We start from the raw sequence: 25088 nt of genomic DNA, 5'->3' as shown, positions 1-25088 counted from the left end.
ACAGGGTCACATCTTAACTTCTGCTAATTAGCTAACATACATTAAGATGCCTTCAAACCTTTATTAATTAATTCTTGGCCTCCACATACCCAACTAGGTGCCTTGAGCGCATGGATTCCGAAGGTATTTACGATTCCCTCTAACTTCTCTTGCCGCTACTCTAAGAAAGCTCCTAAACGAGGGCTCTTCCAATATGTTACAAGGGCAATTGAAACCAGGCCACCTCTTGAGGTGGAATCAAGAGGTTGTGTCAGGAGTGGGATTTGAACCCACGCCTCCTGCAGGAGACCAGAAGCCCCAGTTGTGGGAAAGACAGAGCCTTGAGTCTGGCGCCTTAGACCACTCGGCCATCCTGACGCTGGGACAAAAGCAGCTCTCTCAACCCTCCTTTTCTTCAATATTGTATGAGCCGCTCAAGGAGACCAAGACAGCATCTCTCGTTCAACACCTACATCACATCTGGTTTTTAGACACCATCACCCTCATCTAAAGTTTCAGGTTTCCTACAACCCTGTGCCTTCTGAGGTGTTCTAATCTCCCCCCTCACTTATTAGATGGACACTAGGACAGAGGCAGAATAGAGACACTTAGCTTAATGAGAACCTCAAACTCCCGCACGGTGGGCCACAGAGTCAAGCAGCCAGCACTCACAATTGGTACCGGCCTTGTTTGGGTTTTTTTCCCAAACTAGCTCAGCACTCAGGGTGTTGAGCCCTTCTGGAAATCTTGCAAAAGAGTTTGGAGCCTGAATGGGTGTTGAGTTCTTAAGAAAACCATGTTTTTGTTTTGTTTCCCCAAGAAAATTGGGGACAAAAGATTAATCTAGGGTGAACCTGGATGTTTATTGCTGTTTTCGTTCAGCTCCACTAGGCTCTTTCGAAAGCTGGTCCGTTCCCCATTACAGAGGGTCCAAGCAGAGAGAGTGAAGGAACCCCTGTGCTCAGCATCACAACCTGAGCCCGAGGAAAAGCACTGAAACACGCTCAAATGACGCTTTAGGTTCATCCATCAGAATCACAAGAGCAAGACAAAGACATCTCAAGAGGAAGAGTCCTCGGCTTTCATTTACCCCATCGCAACCCTCTTCACTTCTTCTTCTGCCTACCTAGAGGCTCGTCCAGGAAAATCACTCAACTGATTATAATTTGGGCAGAGAAACCCAGGGAGGGCTTGTGCTCCCCCTCCATGTGAGCGGATAGCACTCTGACTTCGTCTACGGGGTCTCTCAGCTTTGGCTTCCCCAGTTTGTCAACTCGGTGCAGGCAGGAAGCAGGCTCTCCTCGGCTTTGGCAAGCCACTTTCTGTCCAAATTGGGAAACCGGTCCAGTCTCCATTCCCCTGTGAGAACAAGAGCAGAGAGTTCACCAGCTGAACCCAAACCGAGGCATTGAAAAAAATGGAATTATGCTTCCCGTTCCTCCGTCAGGATCACCAGGGAAACACACCAAAATCCCAAGAGGAACAACTCGTCTCTGTTTTATTTACCCCCAACGCAATCCTCTCCGCTTCTTCTGCCTCCCTCGAGGCTCTTCCAGGGACAAAACTCATTGAGCTGATAGGATTTGGGGGATGGAAACGGAGAGAGGGGGTTTGTCACCTCCTGAGAGGATGTGGACGCGATAGAACAGCTCTCTCGGTTTTAGAAGCCTCCTAGCCTGGCTCTTTTGTTGTCAATTCTGTGCCATCAGGAAGCAGCGAAAGCAGGGTAGGTAGGGCACCCGGTGACGTTGCACTCCATACGTTTTATGAAAAGATGCTTATAAGTGTGAGTATGATGTAAGTGGAATATGCTTGATGCAAAAGGTCTCTTGTAAGGTATCATAACAAAGGTTCTAACCTACTGAATATATGCCTCCTATTTGTATGCATGTCTCATTCTTGTCTCTGAAGCTGGAAATATGAAGTCTAACTCTGAGGTCCTATTGTAATTGTGCAAAGCGTGGGCCACTAATGGCGGTTTAAAACCTTGACGGCTCCCATTGACAATTGGTTGTAAATGGTTTATTGACCTGCAAACCTTCCTGTGTACGTGTGGGCCAACCCAGGAAGAATGGAAAGTAGGGGTCTTACAGAGACCACGATAGTGGAATCCATCTTAAATCTGGTATTTTTCCGTTTAGAAGGAAGGGTGAGGACCCGGAGAGACAAAAGATTCCCGCCTTATGCCAAAGCTATAAAAGGGGGTGAAGCAGGACAAAGGGGCTGCCAGTCATGAGAAAACCCCTGCCAGTCATGAGAAAACCTAAGATGTCTGCTGGAAGTAACAAAGACCGAAGCAGGGGAAAGGATTGGGCCCAGACTAGGCAGGAGTCTAGTCTTTGAAAGAAGCTGATTGGAACACCTCTGAGGGTGAGCTATTCCCTGGAATCAGTTTCTTAATGTATTAGGCTTAGGCTTGCGTGTTTTGTTTTAGTTTGCTTGGTGACTTCCTTTGTTCTGTCTGTTATTACTTGAAATCACTTAACTCCTACTTTTTAACCTTAATAAAAATGACTTTTGTTTATTAATAAACCCAGAGGAAGTGATTAATCCCTGGGGGAGCAAACAGCTGTGCATCTCTCTCTATCAGTGATCTAGAGGGTGAAGAATTTAGGAATTTACCCTGTATAAGCTTTATAGAGAGTACAAGGGATTTATTTGGGGTTTTGGATCCCACTGGGAGCTGGGTGCTGGAGACAGGTGCTGAGCTGTTTTGAGTTAAAGTCTGCGGCTTTGGGGGTGTGGCCCAGAGCCTGGGTCTGTGTTGCAGCAGGCTAGGGTGTCTGGCTCAACAAGGCAGGGTTCTGGAGTCCCAAGCTGGCAGGGAAAACGGGCTCAGAAGTAATTTCAGTCCCAAGGGGATCTCTGGGACCAAACCCATCACAGTGGCGTAGTCGAGCAGGATATGTGCACAGCTGATTGCTTTGAGACACTGGTAGTGATTTTTAAGCATGTTGCCCGGAGGACAGACAAAGTGCTTATTCGGGAAAGGGAAGATGACAACTTTGGTTGCCAAATTGGCTGGGAAAGCTCTGGATATATTCAGTAAGATGCCTATTGCTGATGCTTCAAACTATGGTCTATTTAAGGAATTGGTTTTGAAACAGTTTCAGATTAGGCCCGAAACCTAGAGGGTTAAATTCACAACTCTTTCAACTCCCAGAGCCCTTCTACAGCACAGATGATTTGTATACACCTTCACCGTGAGCCAAATCGGCAGGTTTCCGGGATCCCTGTGAGTCCGATGTTGTTTTAGTCTCCCTGCTAATTTATTAGGAGAATAAAAGATGGACACCGGAACTGAGGCAGACTACGGACACCGCATTCTGAGAAAACAATGGTGAACCTCCAACTCCAGCAGTGTGGGCCACATAGACAAGTAACCAGCACCCACAATCTTTACAAGCTTTTTTTCCAAAATAACTCATCTTTTGGAAAAATAGGTTGAGCCTTTTTGACAATCTGGCTAAAGATTTTAGTGCCTAACTGGGAGCCTAGTTCTTCTGCAAATCTGGCGCTAGCGGTGGGTGTGAGACCTTCTGAAAATTCTGGCCAATGTGTCTGGAAGCTCCAAGAAGCATCGCAACTTTGAGCATTTACTAGAACAGGATGAACAAAACCTTCCTTCCTTGACCTACAATCACCTTGATTCCAGGTTGAGGTTTCAAGAGAATTGATTTGATTCTTAGATGCAATGCGAAACAAACACCCTCCTGTAGACATTGGAAGAGGGAGGCTGAAATGGATCTGCCACTAAACCACGTTGCCTTTCATCAGTAGCCACCTGAGCAAGAGGGTAACCACTGGCCTAGAGGTGAAAGGCCCATAGCCCATGCTCAGAAGCCTTCAGCGGATAGATCTTAGGAATGGAAAAGCTTAATGATCTTTCTCCGGGGTGTTACTTCCAAAGACTTGTATATAGCGCTGGGTGAAAGGTTTTTGGATGAATATTATATTTAGTGAAATATTTTGGTGGACCCAAAATGATTGTTTGGTTTGGTTTGGTTTCACCAAGAAAAGTGAAAAGAAAAGAAAAAGATCTTGGGTCAAAGTGCAATGTTGTTCTAATTTAGGTTAGGCTCGGTAAGAAGGAAGAACTAAATTGTTTGCACAAGTAAGTGTATTTGTGTAAAAGGGTGCAGAGGCTGGGCTTTAAGGGGCAGATAGCCATATTGTAGTAGGTGGAAGCTTTGCTTTCCCCATGGCCTCCAAAGAGTTTCCAAGCATTCTGAAGGAGGCCAGGAAGTTGCATTCTTCCGCTTGAACTCCAAAGTGAGGAAGGCAAGGTAGACTTTTGTTGAAGAGGGTAACTCCCTGACCGGGAATCGAACCCGGGCCGTGGCGGTGAAAGCGCCAAATCCTAACCACTAGACCACCAGGGAGATGACATTTGGGGGGTTGGGCATAACTTTCTAGGCCTACTTTCTGTCCAACTGAGGCCATTCGTTCGTCTTCAAAGGAGGTTAACACAAGCTCTGAGTTCTTCGTTTCCTTACGGTTCCCTTCCTATTTTTAGCACTGATATGAAAAAGACACAGAAAACATATTAAAACAATTTCCAGTATTGTTATACATTGAGGCCACGTCTTTTTTTTTTAAAAAAAAACAGTTTTATTGCTATCTTGTTTTACTCTCCATGGGCTTACAGAAATGTACGAGGGATGAATAAGATGTGGTGGAATCGTCAGCCTTAAGCAATCTCCATCCCAATGAAGAGGGCTGGTGGAGGATTTGAGAAAGAAGCAGTTATCTCAACTACTGAGCGCTGGCGAAGATATAGAAATAAGTAGAGAAGCTCTACATGGCTGCTCAGGGGGTGGGGGGGCAATCAGCTTCTGAAAGGTTAATTTTTTCCCTCTCTTGCCTGGGCTAGAAGAGACTCAACTCTCTTAGGACCATGGAATTGTCAATGTGTCTTGTCTTCATGATGTACTAAAGGTCCGAGACCGCCTCAGCTGGTTGAGAGGACAAAGAGTGGATTCCGTTATGCTCTGAGACTCAAAGGGAGAGAGTGATGTCGAAGAGTGCAAGATCAAACGCCCAACGTGGGGCTCGAACCCACGACCCTGAGATTAAGAGTCTCATGCTCTACCGACTGAGCTAGTCGGGCTAGGCATCAAGGGCTCACAAAGGCACAGACAGTGCAAAAGAAGAGCGAAGGAAGTTTCTTTGCGTGCTGAGATTCGTTTCCTGACATTTGCCTTCTTTCCTGGTTCCTTCGCTCTCCAGCTAGCAAACAGGGCCCGTTCCAAGGCTAGTTAGATGCTGGTGTCTAGACCAGAGAAGTGGGGTTCATCTAGCAGCTGCTCAGAGAAACCTGGGTGGGAGGGTGGAATTTAGGATTCTCCCACCAGGAGGAGGTGCTGTTGCTCAGAAAAAGCTTCTCAGCGCCCAAAGAGGGGGCAGAGAAGACAGTTCCCCGCCGGCCGCCAGACACATCTTTTCGCAGGGAATCAGAACCCCCTGGGGTAAAACTCCTCCAAGGATGTGCGGCTCCAGGAATGTCAGAGAAGGGAAGGACTGTTTGCTTTAGGAGGTGGGTGCGGGAACCTGCAGGTCCTTAGGTCCCTGCAGCGTCCGATGAAAGCATTTGGGGGGAAGGGGCCAGGATAGACAAAGACAGGAAAGACGGGCTTGCGGCTCCTGTGCAAACACCATGTTGCCAGCGGTCCAAGAGAAGCGGGTGGGGGTTTCGAGCATTTTGGCTGCTTCCTGAGGGCACGGAACTCACAACCTGGCAATGCTCAGAGCCCCGTTCCTCGGGAGCTTTCTTTGTGTTGGTCTTGTGATGCTGAGGGAGGAAGCTGAAGCATCATTTGAGTTTGTTTCAGTGCCTTCGGTTGGGCTAAGGTTGTGACCCTGAGCACAGGGGTTCCAGCTCTTAACCCCTGAGGGGAATGGACAATGGACCAACTTAATCTGTTGGACAGAAAGTAGCCAGAAAAAAATCAAATGATGCTTCCGGTTCCTCCGTCAGGATCACAAGAGAAACACAAAAAATCCCAAGAGGAACAATTCTTCTCTGCTTTAGTTACCTCCATCGCAACCCTCTCCACCTCTTCTTCTGCCTACCTAGCGGCTCTTTGATGGAGAAAGATCCTGGAGCGGATAGAATTTCTGAGATACAAACGGAGAGAGAGGCTTTGAGACCTCCTGATAGGATGTTGACACAATCTAACAGGGCTCTTGGTTGTAGCTGCCTCCTGTCTCTGCTCCCTATGTTGTCAATTCTGTGCCCTCATGAAGCAGCCAAACCAGAGTACGTAGAGCACCCAGTTTAGGGCTCAAGCCCAAACCCTGAGACTAAGAGTCTTACCTTCCCTTTATCAGTGTCTACTGTACTGCTCCCTTCTTCCTCCACCTGTATATGTTTGACATCCATACCTGCCCAAGATCAAGCAATGCCAACTTTCTGGTGGGGAATAAACTGGAATTTACCCAACTAGGTGCCTTGAGCGCATGGATTCCGAAGGTATTTACGATTCCCTCTAACTTCTCTTGCCGCTACTCTAAGAAAGCTCCTAAACGAGGGCTCTTCCAATATGTTACAAGGGCAATTGAAACCAGGCCACCTCTTGAGGTGGAATCAAGAGGTTGTGTCAGGAGTGGGATTTGAACCCACGCCTCCTGCAGGAGACCAGAAGCCCCAGTTGTGGGAAAGACAGAGCCTTGAGTCTGGCGCCTTAGACCACTCGGCCATCCTGACGCTGGGACAAAAGCAGCTCTCTCAACCCTCCTTTTCTTCAATATTGTATGAGCCGCTCAAGGAGACCAAGACAGCATCTCTCGTTCAACACCTACATCACATCTGGTTTTTAGACACCATCACCCTCATCTAAAGTTTCAGGTTTCCTACAACCCTGTGCCTTCTGAGGTGTTCTAATCTCCCCCCTCACTTATTAGATGGACACTAGGACAGAGGCAGAATAGAGACACTTAGCTTAATGAGAACCTCAAACTCCCGCACGGTGGGCCACAGAGTCAAGCAGCCAGCACTCACAATTGGTACCGGCCTTGTTTGGGTTTTTTTCCCAAACTAGCTCAGCACTCAGGGTGTTGAGCCCTTCTGGAAATCTTGCAAAAGAGTTTGGAGCCTGAATGGGTGTTGAGTTCTTAAGAAAACCATGTTTTTGTTTTGTTTCCCCAAGAAAATTGGGGACAAAAGATTAATCTAGGGTGAACCTGGATGTTTATTGCTGTTTTCGTTCAGCTCCACTAGGCTCTTTCGAAAGCTGGTCCGTTCCCCATTACAGAGGGTCCAAGCAGAGAGAGTGAAGGAACCCCTGTGCTCAGCATCACAACCTGAGCCCGAGGAAAAGCACTGAAACACGCTCAAATGACGCTTTAGGTTCATCCATCAGAATCACAAGAGCAAGACAAAGACATCTCAAGAGGAAGAGTCCTCGGCTTTCATTTACCCCATCGCAACCCTCTTCACTTCTTCTTCTGCCTACCTAGAGGCTCGTCCAGGAAAATCACTCAACTGATTATAATTTGGGCAGAGAAACCCAGGGAGGGCTTGTGCTCCCCCTCCATGTGAGCGGATAGCACTCTGACTTCGTCTACGGGGTCTCTCAGCTTTGGCTTCCCCAGTTTGTCAACTCGGTGCAGGCAGGAAGCAGGCTCTCCTCGGCTTTGGCAAGCCACTTTCTGTCCAAATTGGGAAACCGGTCCAGTCTCCATTCCCCTGTGAGAACAAGAGCAGAGAGTTCACCAGCTGAACCCAAACCGAGGCATTGAAAAAAATGGAATTATGCTTCCCGTTCCTCCGTCAGGATCACCAGGGAAACACACCAAAATCCCAAGAGGAACAACTCGTCTCTGTTTTATTTACCCCCAACGCAATCCTCTCCGCTTCTTCTGCCTCCCTCGAGGCTCTTCCAGGGACAAAACTCATTGAGCTGATAGGATTTGGGGGATGGAAACGGAGAGAGGGGGTTTGTCACCTCCTGAGAGGATGTGGACGCGATAGAACAGCTCTCTCGGTTTTAGAAGCCTCCTAGCCTGGCTCTTTTGTTGTCAATTCTGTGCCATCAGGAAGCAGCGAAAGCAGGGTAGGTAGGGCACCCGGTGACGTTGCACTCCATACGTTTTATGAAAAGATGCTTATAAGTGTGAGTATGATGTAAGTGGAATATGCTTGATGCAAAAGGTCTCTTGTAAGGTATCATAACAAAGGTTCTAACCTACTGAATATATGCCTCCTATTTGTATGCATGTCTCATTCTTGTCTCTGAAGCTGGAAATATGAAGTCTAACTCTGAGGTCCTATTGTAATTGTGCAAAGCGTGGGCCACTAATGGCGGTTTAAAACCTTGACGGCTCCCATTGACAATTGGTTGTAAATGGTTTATTGACCTGCAAACCTTCCTGTGTACGTGTGGGCCAACCCAGGAAGAATGGAAAGTAGGGGTCTTACAGAGACCACGATAGTGGAATCCATCTTAAATCTGGTATTTTTCCGTTTAGAAGGAAGGGTGAGGACCCGGAGAGACAAAAGATTCCCGCCTTATGCCAAAGCTATAAAAGGGGGTGAAGCAGGACAAAGGGGCTGCCAGTCATGAGAAAACCCCTGCCAGTCATGAGAAAACCTAAGATGTCTGCTGGAAGTAACAAAGACCGAAGCAGGGGAAAGGATTGGGCCCAGACTAGGCAGGAGTCTAGTCTTTGAAAGAAGCTGATTGGAACACCTCTGAGGGTGAGCTATTCCCTGGAATCAGTTTCTTAATGTATTAGGCTTAGGCTTGCGTGTTTTGTTTTAGTTTGCTTGGTGACTTCCTTTGTTCTGTCTGTTATTACTTGAAATCACTTAACTCCTACTTTTTAACCTTAATAAAAATGACTTTTGTTTATTAATAAACCCAGAGGAAGTGATTAATCCCTGGGGGAGCAAACAGCTGTGCATCTCTCTCTATCAGTGATCTAGAGGGTGAAGAATTTAGGAATTTACCCTGTATAAGCTTTATAGAGAGTACAAGGGATTTATTTGGGGTTTTGGATCCCACTGGGAGCTGGGTGCTGGAGACAGGTGCTGAGCTGTTTTGAGTTAAAGTCTGCAGCTTTGGGGGTGTGGCCCAGAGCCTGGGTCTGTGTTGCAGCAGGCTAGGGTGTCTGGCTCAACAAGGCAGGGTTCTGGAGTCCCAAGCTGGCAGGGAAAACGGGCTCAGAAGTAATTTCAGTCCCAAGGGGATCTCTGTGACCAAACCCATCACAGTGGCGTAGTCGAGCAGGATATGTGCACAGCTGATTGCTTTGAGACACTGGTAGTGATTTTTAAGCATGTTGCCCGGAGGACAGACAAAGTGCTTATTCGGGAAAGGGAAGATGACAACTTTGGTTGCCAAATTGGCTGGGAAAGCTCTGGATATATTCAGTAAGATGCCTATTGCTGATGCTTCAAACTATGGTCTATTTAAGGAATTGGTTTTGAAACAGTTTCAGATTAGGCCCGAAACCTAGAGGGTTAAATTCACAACTCTTTCAACTCCCAGAGCCCTTCTACAGCACAGATGATTTGTATACACCTTCACCGTGAGCCAAATCGGCAGGTTTCCGGGAGCCCTGTGAGTCCGATGTTGTTTTAGTCTCCCTGCTAATTTATTAGGAGAATAAAAGATGGACACCAGAACTGAGGCAGACTACGGACACCGCATTCTGAGAAAACAATGGTGAACCTCCAACTCCAGCAGTGTGGGCCACATAGACAAGTAACCAGCACCCACAATCTTTACAAGCTTTTTTTCCAAAATAACTCATCTTTTGGAAAAATAGGTTGAGCCTTTTTGACAATCTGGCTAAAGATTTTAGTGCCTAACTGGGAGCCTAGTTCTTCTGCAAATCTGGCCCTAGCGGTGGGTGTGAGACCTTCTGAAAATTCTGGCCAATGTGTCTGGAAGCTCCAAGAAGCATCGCAACTTTGAGCATTTACTAGAACAGGATGAACAAAACCTTCCTTCCTTGACCTACAATCACCTTGATTCCAGGTTGAGGTTTCAAGAGAATTGATTTGATTCTTAGATGCAATGCGAAACAAACACCCTCCTGTAGACATTGGAAGAGGGAGGCTGAAATGGATCTGCCACTAAACCACGTTGCCTTTCATCAGTAGCCACCTGAGCAAGAGGGTAACCACTGGCCTAGAGGTGAAAGGCCCATAGCCCATGCTCAGAAGCCTTCAGCGGCTAGATCTTAGGAATGGAAAAGCTTAATGATCTTTCTCCGGGGTGTTACTTCCAAAGACTTGTATATAGCGCTGGGTGAAAGGTTTTTGGATGAATATTATATTTAGTGAAATATTTTGGTGGACCCAAAATGATTGTTTGGTTTGGTTTGGTTTCACCAAGAAAAGTGAAAAGAAAAGAAAAAGATCTTGGGTCAAAGTGCAATGTTGTTCTAATTTAGGTTAGGCTCGGTAAGAAGGAAAAACTAAATTGTTTGCACAAGTAAGTGTATTTGTGTAAAAGGGTGCAGAGGCTGGGCTTTAAGGGGCAGATAGCCATATTGTAGTAGGTGGAAGCTTTGCTTTCCCCATGGCCTCCAAAGAGTTTCCAAGCATTCTGAAGGAGGCCAGGAAGTTGCATTCTTCTGGTTGAACTCCAAGCGAGGAAGGCAAGGTAGACTTTGGTTGAAGAGGGTAACTCCCTGACCGGGAATCGAACCCGGGCCGTGGCGGTGAAAGCGCCAAATCCTAACCACTAGACCACCAGGGAGATGACATTTGGGGGGGTTGGGCATAACTTTCTAGGCCTACTTTCTGTCCAACTGAGGCCATTCGTTCGTCTTCAAAGGAGGTTAACACAAGCTCTGAGCTCTTCGTTTCCTTACGGTTCCCTTCCTATTTTTAGCACTGATATGAAAAAGAAACAGAAAACATATTAAAACAATTTCCAGTATTGTTATACATTGAGGCCATGTCTTTTTTTTAAAAAAACAACAGTTTTGTTGCTATCTTGTTTTACTCTCCATGGGCTTACAGAAATGTATGAGGGATGAATAAGATGTGGTGGAATCGTCAGCCTTAAGCAATCTCCATCCCAATGAAGAGGGCTGGTGGAGGATTTGAGAAAGAAGCAGTTATCTCAACTACTGAGCGCTGGCGAAGATATAGAAATAAGTAGAGAAGCTCTAGATGGCTGCTCAGGGGGAGGGGGGCAATCAGCTTCTGAAAGGTTATTTTTCCCTCTCTTGCCTGGGCTAGAAGAGACTCAACTCTCTTAGGACCATGGAATTGTCAATGTGTCTTGTCTTCATGATGTACTAAAGGTCCGAGACCGCCTCAGCTGGTTGAGAGGACAAAGAGTGGATTCCGTTATGCTCTGAGACTCTAAGGGAGAGAGTGATGTCGAAGAGTGCAAGATGAAACGCCCAACGTGGGGCTTGAACCCATGACCCTGAGATTAAGAGTCTCAGGCTCTACCGACTGAGCTAGTCGGGCTAGGCCTCAAGGCGTAGCAAAGGCACAGACAGTGCAAAAGAAGAGCGAAGGAAGTTTCTTTGCGTGCTGAGATTCGTTTCCTGACATTTGCCTTCTTTCCTGGTTCCTTCGCTCTCCAGCTAGCAAACAGGGCCCGTTCCAAGGCTAGTTAGATGCTGGTGTCTAGACCAGAGAAGTGGGGTTCATCTAGCAGCTGCTCAGAGAAACCTGGGTGGGAGGGTGGAATTTAGGATTCTCCCACCAGGAGGAGGTGCTGTTTCTCAGAAAAAGCTTCTCAGCGCCCAAAGAGGGGGCAGAGAAGACAGTTCCCCGCCGGCCGCCAGACACATCTTTTCGCAGGGAATCAGAACCCCCTGGGGTAAAACTCTTCCAAGGATGTGCGGCTCCAGGAATGTCAGAGAAGGGAAGGACTGTTTGCTTTAGGAGGTGGGTGCGGGAACCTGCAGGTCCTTAGGTCCCTCCAGCGTCCGATGAAAGCATTTGGGGGGAAGGGGCCGGGATAGACAAAGACAGGAAAGACGGGCTTGCGGCTCCTGTGCAAACACCATGTTGCCAGCGGTCCAAGAGAAGCGGGTGGGGGTTCGAGCATTTTGGCTGCTTCCTGAGGGCACGGAACTCACAACCTGGCAATGCTCAGAGCCCCGTTCCTCGGGAGTTTTCTTTGTGTTGGTCTTGTGATGCTGAGGGAGGAAGCTGAAGCATCATTTGAGTTTGTTTCAGTGCCTTCGGTTGGGCTAAGGTTGTGACCCATTCATATATATAGTATGAACTATATACACTAACTATACTACAAATGAATAAAGTTAACTACAACTATATAAATCTGAACTATATATACAAGAATTAACGAGAGAAACTACGAGTAGCTAGGGAAGTGGAGGTCAGCTAAGCCGCGCTCCACTGTTCCAACGACCGACACGGGCAGTAAGAAGGAACTGAGGGGCGGGTGGGTCAGCAGTGGTATATATCTGGCGCTATAGCGGCGCCACTCCAGGGGGCACCCATCTGACCCACCGAGTGTTGCTTGGGTAAAAATCTTCCGACGAACGTGCACACGGCGTGCGCATACCTAACTGGAATGCATATGAGCAATCACTCGAAGAAGAACTCCTTCTTTCTTGTATATTGCAAAGAAACCTGGTGTTATTTTTCACCAAGGAAGCTGGTAGATGTTTGAACACAAAGTATTGCAGCTTGGGAACAATCCCCCAGAAATGGCATCTTCCCCCCCTCCACCCCGGAGCTTCCCTGCCTGAACGTAAAGAGTGCGCAGTGCGCGTCTCTCTCCCTTGCTGCTGCTGCTGCCGCCGCCTAAGGGCTACAGCATAAGAGCAGTGCTAGCTGCTGTAGCACCTCAGGAGGGAGGGGACCCTGCCATTTTTGGCAGCCCTCCTCTCCCGCTACCTGGAGGAGACACGAAGGGGACTTCCGGCCAGGAGACGGACTTCACTCACCTTAGCAGCTGCTGGGGCTTCTGTGAGTGTTTGACCCTATGATTCCGCCCCCGCCCCTGCCCCTGCCCCATGCTGGGGAAGGGGCAGCCCCATTCCCCATCCACAGTGAAGTTATGGTGAGGGGCAGCAACATGGAAGGCCACCTGTGATGGCAACCCCCCCCCATCCAGTACCCATCATAGAGGAGGTGAGTGAGCTTTCTGGACCTGAGAGGGGCCCTACGAGCATGTGCAGTGACTGTGGTGCAGAGTGAGTGTGCTGTGGGGGCAGAGGGGCAGAGGAGGAGGGGTCCCTCCCCTGGAGCTTGCTGCTGCCAGTGGTGGTGATGGGGAGTCCTCTCTGGCCCTAGCCCTGGGGCAGCCTGTCTGCACCCCAAGTTCCTCATCCTCAGCCCTGCCCCACCCCACAGCCTGCACTCCCAGCACCGAGCACACTCCTGCACTGTGAACCTCTCATCCCCAGCCCCACCCCAGAACCCTCACCTGAGGGGAAAAACATGCAACTTAAATTTGGTGGTCAGTTTGGAGTATCATTTTGTTTAGCACGATACTTGACTATTTTACACCCCTTCAAAGTATGTAACTGGTCGTATACAGGTGTTACGAAGTGGGAATGTGCTTAATGTTTTCTCTGAATACTGTCTGTGTGCCTCAGTTTCCCCAAATGCATTTCTTAAGGCTCTAGATGGTGGGATAAGGGGGTGTGATTGTTGTAAAGCCCTAGAGGGCCAGTGTGATGGTGTCTGCACAGAGAATGGCCGAAACCCTGTCTCCAGGCAACTGATGGCCTGAGCCCCTCCCCTGCAAAGGTGCCAGCTGAAGGTGTTGGAGACAAAGAGATCAGGTGAGCAGAGAGGAGTGGGGGCTGGAGGGGGGTTGGGAGTCTGGAGCTGGCTGGGGACCAGGCGTGAAGTGCAGACAAGGGGGGTCTGGCTCACTGCCCCCAGAATGGACCCGGCCTAGGGGTCCGGTTCACTGTACCTACAAGCTCTGTTTTACACCCTGTTCCTGTCATCGAATAAATCTCTGTGTTACTGGCTGGCTGAGAGTCACGTCTGACTGCAAAGTGGGGGGGCAGGACCCTCTGGCTTCCCCAGGACCCCACCTGGGCGGGCTCGCTGTGGGAAGCGCACAGAGGGGCAGAGGATGCTGAATGCTCCAAGGAGAGACCCAGGAAGGTGAAGCTGTGTGAGCTTCTTGCCCAGAAAAAGTCTGCTCCGAGGGAGAGGAGGCTCCCCAAAGTCCTGCCTGGCTTGGTGGGGAGCAGTTCCAGAGCATCGCCCAGGGACTCCGTGACACCCGGTACCCACCACAGGGAAGGCGAGTGGGCTTTCTGGACCTGAGAGAGTCCCTAGGAGCATGTGCAGTGACTGTGGCGCAGAGTGAGTGTGCTGCGGGAGGTGGGGACGATGGGTCCCTCCTCTGGAGCTTGCGGCTGCCGGTAACAGGGAGGGGGGTCCTCTCTGGCCCTAGCCCTGGGGCAGCCTGTCTGCATCCCAAGTTCCTTATCCCCAGCCCTGCCCCACCCCAGTCCCTGCACCCCCAGCCCTGAGCACCCTCCTGCACTGTGAACCCCTCATCCCCAGCCCAACCCCAGAGCCCACACCTGAGGGGAAAAACATGCAACTTAAATTTGGTGGTCAGTTTGGAGCATCATTTTGTTTAGCACAATACTTGACTATTTTACACCCCTTTAAAGTGTATAACTAGTTGTATACAGGTGTTACAAAGTGGGGCTGTTCTTAATGTTTTCTCTGAATACAGTGTGGGTGCCTCAGTTTCCCCTGTGCATTTCTCAAGGATCTAGATGGTGGGATAAGGGGGTGTGATTGTTGTAGAGCCCTAGAGTGCTAGTGTGATGCCGTCTGCACAGAGAATGGCTGAAACCCTGTCTCCTGGATACTGATGGCCTGGGCCGCTCTCCTGCAAGGTGCCAACTGAAGGTGTTGGAGAACAGAGAGATCGGGTGGCCTCCTAATGCCTGGAAAAGAGACAAAGGCCAGAGGAGGGAGTGTCAGTGCCTGTGCAGACTTCCGGGAAGCGCACGGTGTGGAAGGGGATGCTGGGATGCTTTGGAACAACTCCATACAAAGCCAGTCAGGACTCTGGGGGAGCTTTCTCTATCGGAGCAGACTGTCTCCAGTGCAGGAAGCTTACACCTTCCTGGGTCTGACCTCGAAGCATTCAGCCCTTCCACACTGTGCGCCTTACGCAGCGAGTCTGCCCAGGCAGGTCCTGGGGCAACCAGAGGTCCCTGCACCCCCAACTCCACAGTCAGACGTGACTCTCAGCCAGACAGTAAAACAGAAGGTTTATTAGATGACGGGAACACAGTTTAAACAGAGCTTGTTGGTACAGAAAACAGAACCCCTCAGTCAGGCCCATCTTGTGGGGTGGGGAGCCCAGAACCAAGTTCTGGGTCTCTCCCCATTTCCTCAGCCAGCTCCAAACTGACACTCCCTCCTCTGGCCTCTGTGTCTCTTCTGGACAAGGAGGCCACCTGATCTCTTTGTCCCCAACACCTTCAGTTGGCATCTTGCAGGGGAAACTGAGGCACCCACACAGTATTCAGAGAAAACATTAAGAACATTCCCACTTTGTCACAACAGGTGCAACAAAATATAATACTGTATATTGAAGTAGGCAAGTGCCGCTTCTGACTTTCCACTTTTAATTGACCCTTGTAATCTTGTGGCACTGACGCGTTGTAGCTTCATTTTATATCAGCTTACAGGGCGGGAGCGGGGGGGCACCACCATTTTGGGCCCCACCAAAAATTATACAAACCTGTCGCCTATGGGTGGGCATGGGGGTTTCTGGCAGGCGAGGGAGAAGGTGAAAGGAGGCGAGTGGTGGGTGGGGACTGACTAGGAGGGACGCAGCAAGCCAGTGGGGGGCTAGGGGGTGAGGAGGGGTGTGATGGTGGGGCCCAGCAGGGAAGGGGCAGGTCCTATTTTACTGCTGTGATCTGGTCACCCCATGTGCCGTTTCTTCCTGCCCCCACCCCCGAACCTTGTTTCGATGGGGCGGAGCTGGGGAAGGAGGGTTTGTTTCCACGGGGCCGGGCGGCGCTGGGGGGGGGGAAGAAGGGGGCAATTTTATATTAATAAGGAAATGTTTTATAAATTTTAATAAAATAAACATTAGTGAAGAAAATCAGTTGTACAACTATCAAAACAAATTATTTTCCTGATATGAAAGTGCAAATCAGCTAATTAATATATGATGCAATGTATGTAATAGATAATTTTGTTATTATTTATATAGTCATGGAAAGTAAATAATACATGGAAGAAATGAAAGGGGTTTTTTTTAAGTGTTTTTTTGTTTTAGTCATCCCTGCCGGGGCCCCATCGAAACTGTTCAAATTGGGCCCCGCACTTCCTGAAGCCGCCCTGGCAATGAGGCTAAACAGAGATCTGTGGGTGTCTCTGTTCCCCTTTTCAAGATCCGTGTTGCAGGGGGGCATCCCTCCCCCCAAGTCAGACTCCCCATCGTGTCGGTGCTCCCATCCCCCCTTCCAGGCTCTGCGGGGTGTGTGTGTGTCTAAAAAGAGACTGTGTCTCACTGTCTTGCCCAGGCTACACTGCAGGGGCTATTCACAGGTGCGATCCCACTACTGATCAGCACAGGAGATTTGACCTGCTCTGTTTCCAACCTGGGCCGGTTCACCCCTCCTTAGGCAACCTGGAGACCCCAAGCTCCCCCAGGATCACCATATTGATGCTGAACTTAGTGCAGACACCTGATCAGCACAGCCCCCTGCAGCCTAGAACTCCTGAGCTCAAGCGATCCACTGGCCTCAGTCTCCCCAGGAGCTGGGATCACAGGTACCAGCCATGGAGCCTGGCTTGTTTCTTAGCCTGGCAGCTGGAGCTTTAAACTCTGCTTGTGAGCTCTGTGCCTTGGACAGATGGGGACAGCCTGGAACTGGGAAATGCTTCTGCTCCCCCCGCCCCCATCTCATGTCGAGCTGCAGGCGCCGCTGTCCTGCTAGGTAAGATCCCGGATGTTTCGGTGCCCCCTTTCCCCGCCCAGGTGTCCGGGTACCTCTCCCCCCCCATACAGAATCCTGGCTGTGTGGGTGTCCGTCCCTCTGCAGAGGATCCCGGAGTGTGGATGCCCTTGTCCCCCCCTACAACATCCTGGGTGTGTGGGTGCCACTCTCCCCCCAGTAGATCTCTGGTGGGTGGGTCCCCAGGGTGTGAGTGCTCCCATCCCCCGATACAGGCTGGGGGGGGTTATAACTGGCTCTCTCTGTCCTGCCCAGGCGGTGCTACAGCAGCTGTTCACAGGGGCAGCAGCCCCACTGTCAACCTGCAGCTTTAACCTGCTCCAGGGGTGACCTGCTTCACCCTCCTGTGGGAGCCCGGGGACCCCGAACTTCCCAGAATCACCTGATTGATGCCGAGCTTAGCACAGACACCGGCTCAGCCTGGCAGGGAGCTGCCCTGAACCCTGACAATCAGCTTCCCTCCGCCTCCTGCTGCACAGCGAGGATCCCACGCGAGAGGCTTCGTGCCCAGTTCGTTCAGGAGCATCCCAGGCTCCAGCTGTAAACTCTGCTGGTCAGTTCTGAACTTTGGCCGCACGGGGGCGGCACTAACGGTCCCATCTAAACGCTGTTTGCGTTTGGCCCTTCGGATCGCAGATTGTAACCCGCGGGCAGATCTCTGAGTGCAGCCAAATCCCTCCCCAAACTGAACATTGAAGCAGCAGCTCCCATTGGAAAGATCAGGATTTTTGCCTTTAAAAACAAGGGAAATATCTGCAGCGAGAAACTGAAGAAGCTCAATTGATTTCATTGACTCCATGAATGTTCCTCTGTGTCCCCCTAAGAGTCATGCCCCACATTTTGGGGACCACTGAACCCTACTCGCTAAGCAGGGGCTAGTGATGCCAAAGCCCAGGGAAAGGGAGAACAAGTGCGTGGCCCCCAGCACTGGAGCCATGTGAAGGGGCTGCAGGAGAGGGGCAATGGCTGGTGGCCCAGGGAGTTAAGGGCAAAGGGGGCACAGGAGGGGGCAGGAGTTAGGGGTGAAGGAGGCACAAGGGTTGGGAGTGCAGGAGCTAGCGGTAAAGGGGGAGTGGGGATCGTCCAGGGGCAATGGGGAAGTGCCAAAGTACAAGCTTTGCCCAGGGCACCATTTTCCCTAATGCTGGTCTGAGCAAACAATTGGAAATGACCCTTCAGTGAGACCAGAACCATCGTGTAGAAAAGCCCCTTTGTTAAGTGGTGGTGGCTGAGGGCTTAGGGAGTTGGGTTAGAAAGCAATGGGCGTCTTTCTGTGGAGGTTGGATTCTTGCCTGCTGGGCAAGGCTGGTGTGTGGTGTCTCCATGGCTGCACTTTCAGTGTCTGATCTGCCCCAGGGAGCCAAGTCTAGACATATTCAGAGGCTCTATGCCAGGGTTTCTCAAACTTCCTTTCATTGCAACCCCTTTCTACCAAAAAAAACCCAACTTACTACCTGACCCTGGAAAGAGGGACCAAGCCCCTCTACACTGAGCACAGGCAGAGGAGACAAAGCCTGAGCCCTGCCCCAGTTAGGGGAGGGCAAAACCAGAGCTTGAGGGATTCAGCCCTGGGTGGTGGGGCTCAGACTTTTGGTTTCAGCCCCAGGCACCAACAAGTCTAATGCCAGCCCTGGCGACCCCATTAAAACAGGGTTATGACCCACTTTGGGGTCTTGCCCCACAGTTTGAGAACCACTGCTCTAGGCTGATGGCAGAGAGTTTTCCTGGGGGTGCAGTTAATCCGCTTCCCAAGAGGTGGCAGCTATGTCAGTGGGAGAAGCTATATCGGTGGGTGTGCAAGCTGTGGTGTTTACCACATTTAAGAAGTTTAATCAAACCCCATTTTTAAAACCACCTGTGGTCTGGGAATGGCAAAGGAGCTCGATGAAGCAGGGTCTGTCCTTCAAAGTGCTGGACATCATGATTCCATATTCCTGTTGTCATTGGGGATATTGCTCAGTGTTAGAGTGCTTAACTGCAGTTCAAATAGTCCTCAGTTCAAACTCCCGTGTTGTCTTATAACCTTCTTTCTTTTTTTTTAAAAAGTTAAACATTTTCATTTCCATTCCCCATTCTGTTCAGGGGCTCCTCTATACAGGAGTGCTTGATAACAATGTAAACACTCAACATTTTGCTGTCCAAATGCACAAAAACCTAGCAAAGCTGTCCATCAGCTGAAATCAGATCCAATCCTCTAAGTGTATAGTTTATGTTTTCATCAGTTAAACAAAGGTATCATACGAATGTACATTTGCAGATCCCTCTTCTCCGGGAGCTATGTTGTGCAGAAGAAGAAGAACCACATCCAGCTGCAGTTCAGGAGTCTGATGACCAAAGAGCCACAAAGTGTTCTCAGGGCTGGAGAAAAATGCCGTCTAGTGAGCTATTGAACGAGCTCAACCTGTTTAGCTTATCAAAAGAAGATTGAAAGGTGACTTCATTGAAGTGTTGAAGGGCCTTAATGGAGACAAAAGATTGGGTATTAAAAGGCTTTTTAATTGAGGAGAGAAAGGCATAACAAGAGCTTGTGGCTGGAAGGTGAAAAGAAACAAATTCATATTAGAAATAAGACACAAATATTCAACAGCAAGGATGATTCACCACAGGAACAAGCTACCAAGGAAAGTAGTGGATTCTCCATCTCCTGATGTCATTTAATGAAGACTAGATGCCTTTCTGGAATGTGTTTGCCCCAAAAGTAGCTCTGGTGTCATACAGGAGGCCTGTGATATGCAGGGGGTCAGATTAGATGCTCTAATGGTCTCTTCTGGCCATATAGTCGACTAATTTCTGAAAAACTGAGTGTAGCATTGGGAACTGTTTCCAATGTTTTCCTGTCTAGCCGGCTTGCTTCCTAGAACAAACGCTCCTTGAGTGGGGTGATCCACAGGGAGTAGCTCAAACCTCCAAAGTGCATGTGCAGGGGCAGGACATTGGCACAGCAAGGGATGGGTGTGGCAGTGACATCACAAAGGCTTTTTGCAGGACCTCAGGCTATTGGTCAAAGGTGGTGGGGAGGTGGTGACCTCACAGAGAGATGCTGACATCAGCCAGGCAGGACGGGGGTGAGGGGCCAGGGAAACCTCAGAGACCCCTGTGGCTTTGCTTCAGCAAGTCCCCTTCTCCAGGTCTCTCTTTGAGGACTGAGAGAGTATTCGGCTTCACGGACGTGAGCACCAGGAGGAAGCTTTTTCGAGTTTACTCCTTCCCTTTTCCTGATTTTACTAGAAAACAGCCATCCCTGTTTAGAAGGTTGAAGCCTCCTCGAGGTTTGAAACCTGTTCAGTCTGATCCATCTGGTGACAGTTGAATTCTAGGCATGGAAAACACGAACTTAAAGAGACAGAATTTTATTCCGCACCTGGGATTTTGTCCCTTAGAATCACTGGGGTCATTAGGGTTTGTCCTTTCTGTTTCACCTTTTCCTCCATCCATCCATCCCTCCCTCCTTTCTCTTTGTCTCTTGCTTCTTTTGTCCTTTCTCCTGTTCCCCTCCCAACACCAGGAGGGGTGTGCGTATGTGTCTCAGGGGAATGCTCTGCAGCTCCCACTCTGGGAGGTCCACCCAAAAATGTGGGGCTGAAATAGTGCTTGGGCAGTGATCCCCACCAGTGACCTTGGCCATCCTTTGGGCGAGAACCCTCAGCCTGCCGTCCTCAGTCTCTACCCTGATTGGCTGAGCAGGGGGTTATTGACAGGGAGGAGACTCAGGTCCTTGTTGTTCTCTTTTAAGCCCAAGGAAATAAGTCATAACCAGTCATATGTTTGATGAATTTTGCTGCTTCGCTGCATTAATGGTCTCTGAGCAGTTCATGATTCTCTCTAACATTGCAGTTCTCCTCAAATACTTGCTGAATATTTATTGTGCACTGTTGTTGGTCTGGAGCTCATCTGAGAGCACTTTATTCAGGTCATTCAGTGTCTGAAATTCAAGATCCGATGGTTAGTTTGAAAATCAGGGCTCTTGGGTCCTATTCCCAACTCTGCCACTGGCTGGCTGTGTGACCTAAGACAAGTCAATTCTCCTTTCTCAGCCTTAGCTTCTTCCTCTTTCAAGTAGGGATAATAATGATCCGCTCCTACCTACCTCACGGTGGGTGGGGATCCATTGGAGAGTGTCACTAGGAGTAGTGCATAATATGCGGTGTCCTATCACGTTTACTCAGAGCAGATTATGACATAATAGAATAGCTGAAATAGTCTATTTGATTTGTATTTTTTTATTTTGAAATTGTTAAGAGCAGCAATTACTTAGCTCAGACTGAAGCATCTTATCTAATGTTTGAGATCTAAGTGTCTCCTCTTTGTGTGCGACGAGACAATTTAACACACTGTGACAAACAGGAGATGCTTTTGTTTTGCAACAAAATATTTTTGCAAAGAACTTTCATCTCACTTGTTTTGATTTTGAGAAACAAACTGGTTTAGTCTGAAGGGGATTTTCTGACAGAAATGGTTTCAATGAAATTTCCCCACCATCTCGATTCCTGGGCTCTATCCTTTTCTCTGGTTTTTTTTTTGTCCATTAGAACAGGAGTCAGGACTGTTGGCTTCTCTTTCTGGCTCTGTCACCACCTTGCTGTGTAGGCCCTTGGGAAGGTCACTTCCCTTCTTTGTACTTCAGGCTTCTCCCCATCTGTCCAATGAGAACAGGGACAGTTCTCGAACTCTGGGCAGTCATTTTCGGTGGGGCCCCGGCAGGGATAACTAAAAATTTATAAGACTTTCATTTCTTAGGAACCGGTTCCCTATAAAAAGTTCTCATTTAAGGGATGTGTCACAGTACGTATTTTTTGTACCAATAGCGTTACCATGCATCCGTATTTTCCCAGGAGGAATTTTTAAATTTTTAAAATTCCTCCCAGACAGTGATTTAAGCACCAAAAAGCCTGACATGTCCAGGAAAATACGGGTGTATGTTAACCCTACCTAAAGTTCTTTTTTAAAAAGATGGGCCTGAACCAGAAACGAATTCCGTTTTACATGTGTGGGTCCCTGCCACTCCCTGGGGCTGTGCTAGGGTGACCAGATGTCCTGATTTTATAGGGACAGTCCCAATTTTTGGGACTTTTTCTTATATAGGATCCTAATAACCCCCACCCCCGTCCCGATTTTTCACACTTGCTGTCTGGTCACCCTACGGTGTGCACATGTGTGGGTTCCAGCTGCTCCCTGCCCCCCTCATTGAAGCAGGTGTGCAGGGTTACTGCCCTGGGAACTGCAGGGCACCAGTGGACATGGGGCTGGCTGGAGGCAGGGCAGGGGCTGACTGGAAGTAGGGTCTGGCTGCAGGCAGGGCAAGGGGTGCGGGGCTGGCTGGAGATGGGGTGTGTGGGACTGGCTGGCTTCAGGCAGGGGGGTGCAGCAGGGGTTGGCTGGAGACAGGGCAGGGGGTGCGAGGCCGGTGGTGTAGGGCTGGTGCAGGCAGGGGTGTGTGGGGCTGGCTGACTGGCTTCAGGCAGGGCCGCAGGGGCATGCGGCAGGCATTGTCAGGGCTGGAGATGGGGTGTGCGGGACTGGCTGGCTTCAGGCAGGGTGGTGCAGCAGGGGTTGGCTGGAGACAGGGCAGGAGGTGCGGGGCTGGTGGTGTAGGGCTGGTGCGGGCAGGGGGGTGTGGGGAGCTGGCTGGCTTCAGGCAGGGCCGCAGGGGGTACGACAGGGGTTGGCTGGAGACAGGGCATGGGGTGCAGGGCTGGCTGCAGGGGGTGCGGGGCTGGTGCAGGCAGGGTGTGCAGCAGGGACTGGCTGTGAGCAGGAGGTGCAGAGCTGGCTGGAGATGGGCTGGCTGCAGGCAGGGGGTGTGGGGCTGGCTGGAGGCAGGGGCTGGGGCAGGCAGGGCAGGGGGTGAAGGGCTGGAGGCAGGGCAGGGGGTGCAGGGCTGGCTTGAGATGGGCTGGTGCAGGCAGGGGGTGTGAGGCTGGCTGTGGGCAGGGGCTGGTGCAGGCAGGGCAGGGGGTGGAGAGCTGGCTGGAGATGGGCTGGCTGCAGGCAGGGGGTGTGGGGCTGGCTGGAGGCAGGGGCTGGGGCAGGCAGGGCAGGGGGTGAGGGGCTGGAGGCAGGGCAGGGGGTGCAGCAGGGGCTGGCTGCAGGCAGGGGGTGCAGGTACAGAGGGTACAGCCCACCCTGTACGGTAAGTGCCCCCTCCTCCCTCCCTCAGCACTGGGGTAGCAGCAGCAGCCCGGGGCTTGGGGGCTATTTAAATGGCCCAGGGCTCCCGTTTCCACTGCCCCGGCCCTTTAAATAGCTGTGGGAGCCCTGGGGAAGCAGCGGGGCTCTGGGGGCTATTTAAAGGGCCGGGGCGGTAGAAGCAATGGGAACCCTGGACTTTTTAAATAGCCCCCAGCGCCCCACAGCCCTACCCCAGCCCTATCCCAGCCCCTGCTGGGAGCCCCAGGCCCTTTAAATTGCCCCCTGGGGAAGCCGGGCCACCCTGGTACAGCGCACCAGCTCTTGCCAGTATGCAGTACCAGGGCTTGGGCACGGGGCCCTCTTAGGGGTGGGGCCCAATTCAGGGGAATCGGGAGAATCGGCCTAAAGCTGGCCCTGTGTGGGGGTGGGGTGGGGTGGGGCAGGACTTGGTCCCATTCTGGGCACCACCAAAAATTATACAAACCTGCCGCCCCGTCCAGCCCAACCTTCTGCTGATGCACCTCAGCCCACACCCCTGCAGGGTTTGAAGCTTCCATTGCTTAAATTCCAGGACACTGAGGGATTTCAGCTCCCCTTTGCCCAGCGGGAACCTTCACCCCACTCCCAGCCAGGTTCTTGTCCATGGGATCAGTGTAGGGGGCTGGGTCCCGCTGGGTCTTTTCTCTCTCTGTGACAGGCCAGGGTGCAATAACTGGGGCATCTGAGCACCCAGGACCTTCTGTGGGGCTGCCATTCCCCTTCCCCTTCTGTGGTCTCATCAGTCATTGACTCCAGCCTTTTTTCTATCCATCGTCAGCACCATCCCAAGCAAGCTGCACTCGCCTCAGAAAGAGAGTGTCCCCTGGTGGGTGTAAATCACTGACCTCTCTCCTCCCTGAGCACTGACTGCCCCTCTGTTTCCTGGCCTCTCAGTCTGTGCAGATGGGACCTTTCCCTCCAGTGCTGGAGGATTCGCCCTTCTCATCTACCCTTGTCCCAAGCAGCACAGCGGGTGGGAATCTTACATGTACTGAGGTGACTTAGGAGCAGAAACTGCCCCAGACCTTCCATGCAATTGGCACTTGCCCCTCACTCCGCAGGATTAAAACTCCTGCAGGGAGACTGCTGGGCCACATGCCAGCTGGGCATGAGCAAAGCATTAGGGTGAAAAAAAGAGCTTGGAGATGCTGGGGATTGAACCCAGGGCCTCATACGTGCAAAGCATGTGCTCTACCACTGAGCTACATCCCCAGATGGGTTGGAGGTTACACTCAGAGCTATCCTATTTCCAGAGCATCCAGTGGCCTAAGAGCAGCATGGGGGACACATTCCCTGCTCTGAGGGCAAACCTGCGGTACTTGAGGCTGCTGGTTCTTAGGGGTCACTTTGCAGCAGGGCCAGATTCGATGTGTGGGGCAGAGAGAGTGGGTGCCCTATCCCCTGCATTGGGTGGGGGGTGCTGCCACCCCCTGCTGGAAGGTAATGGGAGGGGAGGGGCACTGTGAGTCTCTCAGCACCTGACCCTGGTGGTAGCAGTGGGGTGGGGAGCTCCAGGTGTTTCCACCTGCCTGTGAAGTCCAGCTTTCCCCAGCACATTCACTGCGGTGCAATTGGGTCACTGTTTCCATGGCTGAGCAGCAAAGAATCGCTCCCAGTTTCCCTTCTATCGGCAGCAGGATTAGCCTGTGTCAGTGGTTAATGAGGTGGATCTAGTTGTAGACTGTTATTCATTCTCCACCTTGACAATTCACACAGTCTCTTTCCTACTCAAATCCCCAGCACCTCGGTGATCCTGGTAGCGGGGGTTGGGTCCTGAGATTTTCAGGGTCCTTTTTCCCCTCCACCTGGAGTGAAATCAGCTTTCCCCCATCCCAGACAATCCATGAAATAACAACAGGGGCATAAAGAAAGAGGGGAGGGAACATCTCACGGCCAGGGCTGGATGTGCCCAGAGCCCCCTGCTTGTCCATTGTTTCCATGGAATTTGGCCCCCTGCTTTGCACAAGGGACAGAGAAAGATTTTGCTGTTCCTGTGTCTCTGCAAGGAAAATTGTGCTTCTGTATGAAAGAGAGGCAGG

General features: G+C 50.6%; 7 non-coding genes across 7 annotated transcripts; all 7 read right to left on the bottom strand.

Annotated features, from left to right (window-relative positions):
- Window positions 1-248: 248 nt before the first annotated feature.
- Window positions 249-357, bottom strand: TRNAL-CAA. Its single transcript has 2 exons — window positions 320-357; window positions 249-294 (listed from the first exon to the last, which is right to left on the bottom strand). It is a non-coding gene; the product is annotated as a tRNA-Leu (tRNA).
- Window positions 358-4289: 3932 nt separating this feature from the next.
- TRNAE-UUC lies at window positions 4290-4361 on the bottom strand. The gene has a single exon. It is a non-coding gene; the product is annotated as a tRNA-Glu (tRNA).
- A 655-nt stretch (window positions 4362-5016) lies between these two features.
- Window positions 5017-5089, bottom strand: TRNAK-CUU. Its single transcript has one exon. It is a non-coding gene; the product is annotated as a tRNA-Lys (tRNA).
- Window positions 5090-6576: 1487 nt separating this feature from the next.
- On the bottom strand, window positions 6577-6685 carry TRNAL-CAA. Its single transcript has 2 exons — window positions 6648-6685; window positions 6577-6622 (listed from the first exon to the last, which is right to left on the bottom strand). It is a non-coding gene; the product is annotated as a tRNA-Leu (tRNA).
- Window positions 6686-10616: 3931 nt separating this feature from the next.
- Window positions 10617-10688, bottom strand: TRNAE-UUC. Its single transcript has one exon. It is a non-coding gene; the product is annotated as a tRNA-Glu (tRNA).
- A 652-nt stretch (window positions 10689-11340) lies between these two features.
- Window positions 11341-11413, bottom strand: TRNAK-CUU. Its single transcript has one exon. It is a non-coding gene; the product is annotated as a tRNA-Lys (tRNA).
- A 12776-nt stretch (window positions 11414-24189) lies between these two features.
- On the bottom strand, window positions 24190-24261 carry TRNAA-UGC. Its single transcript has one exon. It is a non-coding gene; the product is annotated as a tRNA-Ala (tRNA).
- Window positions 24262-25088: the final 827 nt, after the last annotated feature.

The sequence above is a fragment of the Mauremys mutica genome, unplaced genomic scaffold, assembly GCF_020497125.1.
Source record: "Mauremys mutica isolate MM-2020 ecotype Southern unplaced genomic scaffold, ASM2049712v1 001569F_np12_obj, whole genome shotgun sequence".
NCBI classification, from domain to species: Eukaryota; Metazoa; Chordata; order Testudines; family Geoemydidae; genus Mauremys; species Mauremys mutica.
This window is presented reverse-complemented; position numbering and strand designations above follow the sequence as displayed.